The sequence below is a fragment of the Triticum dicoccoides genome, chromosome 6B, assembly GCF_002162155.2.
Source record: "Triticum dicoccoides isolate Atlit2015 ecotype Zavitan chromosome 6B, WEW_v2.0, whole genome shotgun sequence".
Classification (NCBI taxonomy): Eukaryota; Viridiplantae; Streptophyta; class Magnoliopsida; order Poales; family Poaceae; genus Triticum; species Triticum dicoccoides.
This window is the reverse complement of record NC_041391.1, coordinates 53,569,119-53,572,030: the sequence shown is the minus strand read 5'-3', so window position 1 is coordinate 53,572,030 and position 2,912 is coordinate 53,569,119.

Here is a 2,912-nt window from a genome sequence, read left to right as displayed (position 1 = left end):
TCATGGCCATGCATGTTTGTCAGAAAGGTCATCCCTTCTATGGAGGGCTAAATTTCGTAGGGAACGCCAGATATCACCCTCTATTAGTAAACATGCAATAATGCTAGATAATTTATCCATTCCATAATGTAATATGCACATGCTTTTCAATACTTAACTTTGACCATACATTGAACCAATAAAATGCGGATTTTGTGTCCTTGAATTTTTATTCGAAATAAGTTTTTAATGGTATAATTTTTTAGTAACATAATTATATATTATTGCTATAATTTATGATCGAACAAAAATCTCAAAAAACATGTGCGGACTACATTATCGAATGAAGGGGATAGTAGGGACCATTGACAAGGACGTGTGTGCCGACAACCGACCCACCGGCAGGATTGGCGCCCACACGTCAATTATCATCCCATGGCCGTTCATGCTCGTTACAGAAGGCCAAACCATACATACCGTATGCCAGTAAACATGCAACGATGCTAAATAATGTCTAAGCCCAACCGTCAATCGTTGCCTTGTGGCCATGCACATTGGTCGATAAAAGCATTCCCATATTTGTACGAGCAAAACATTTATCCATAAATCAGTGGAATAGGCAGCTGATTCACTGCACCAATAAACATGTCATGATGCTAAATATATATGTAGATACCAATGACATGGACATGTGCCTAGACGCCACCCACCGGTGTGCCCACTCATCCAAATTGCCAGCCAGTATACGGCGGACCAAAATTGTTGTTAGTGGTTTGTCCGCACATCAATGGAAAGGACAACTGCTACCCCGCACCAGTAAACACGCCATAATTCAAAATGTCTGCAGGGACCATTGACAAGGACGTGTGTGCTGGCACCTCACCCCACGAAATGACCACTCTTCAAATGGCCATTCTTTATATGGAGGGCCGATATTGTTGTAAGTTGATTGTCCACAAATCAGCTGGTAAGGCCATGAAGCAAAATGTCTGTCAGAACCAATGATATTGATCCACCGGCGCGCACACTCTTAAAAAATCTTGGCCTATATATGGATCACCAAGATTGTCGTTAGTAATCTACCTATTGATGGATGGAGATGTGGTCTTATATTCCATGTAGGCGAATGCACCATGGTCCTAAATATTAATAAGCTTCTAGGGATAGCCTTCTCACTTCGGCACGTCATTGATGACTGTTGGTGGTTTTGGGTGGTGGGGTGGCACTTGTACAAATGCAACCACAACCACAACTACATATATATTGCACATTGCCAACATTGCAATATTATAACTTACATCATACATTACCATGGTACCAACATTGCAAATCATATCAACATTGCAATATTATAACTTACATCATACATTACCATGGTACCAACATTGCAAATCACATGTACACATTCATTAACACAGAAGGAAAAAAACACTAATCTTTGTTTTTTTTCAGTCTCGAGCAACAACTTTCTGAAGTTTCAAAGGGAGGACATCTTACTAATTTATGTAATTTGAATTAGTTTTCATATTAAGAAACAGCATAAGACATCAATCCAAATTATTTTACCCAGATCAACATGCAAATAAAACACAAGTTTTATGTATCCATGAACTACAAAATATGCTTATAAATTTTCAGAATAAGCTCTCTTCGAGCTTCTGCAGAGATTATAATTACTCTGCCACTGAATTGGCATCCGGGGACGAAGAATCCACAACAGAAGATGTGACCTAAGAAGCAGATCGATATTCCCGCGGTTGGTTCCAACGCGGTAGATGGCTCCTTTACTTCTGATTCCTTGTTGAGCAAAGAGGATGCTTTTGCCCTAGAGATTGGCCACGCAGACAATTGCTTTTTGGAAGATGAATAAGGATTCGCTGAAGCAGACGGCCCCTTTGGCCATTGACTCACATATACTTATGATTGTACTCACCCGACAACCTAATAAAAATAATAAAGGCAAAGTTCAACCATAGCTTTAGACTATTTTGGTAGGATTATAGAATATTCTGAAAAAGTACTCCCTCCATTTCTAAATATATGTATTTGTATGGATTTCAACACGAAGTAGATACGGATGTATATAGACTTATTTTAGAGTGTAGATTCACTCATTTTACTCCGTGTGTAGTCCGTATTGGAATCTCTAAAATGACTTATATTTAGAAACGGAGGGAGTAGTAAGAAGATGCAGCGTTAGGTCATGCAGGTAGGCTGTAGAATTGTCTAACAAAGTAATGGAAAGATTCAGTGCATGATTATTTTGGTAGGATTGTATGTAGAATTGACAAACACAGGATTGTGTAATGTAGCAGAATATATATATTTGGAAAGGAGGATATCCCCTGGCCTCCACAACAAGACGATGCATGCAGCCATATATTATTAATAGTGCAAAGTCCAGCAGCTGAACATCATCGACCCACCAAAAAATCGGAAAACAAACCCTGAGACCACATACCTCGTGACAGTTACCCCTAGATATCCACTAAACATATGATACAAGACATAACATAAACAAAATAAAATACAACTCCTAGGCTACGCCTTCAAGAAGGAATCGCCGCTTGTGCGCCGATGATGACGAGTCACCCACAAGGTTGAACTTCAGATTCTCATCCCCAAAGCAAAGCTTCAATCCATCACCTTTAGCAAGGACACGATGCAGGCGCGTGATGACATAACCCGATCAGAGATCTTGTGTTTCCACCGGAGTGCAAAAGCTCATCGTTGAAGCCGTCTGTATCATCCACCCTTATCCGGCTACCGACGCTCGATAGCTGGATACCTCTGGAGGAGACAACGGAAGACAAAGATGTCACATACTGTCTGCCTCCCGCTACTGTTGCACCACCTTCAATCTAACAACAATGGCCTAAACTTGACACCTTCGCCAGAGTCACCATGCATGCCGGTAATAGGCATGACTTGAC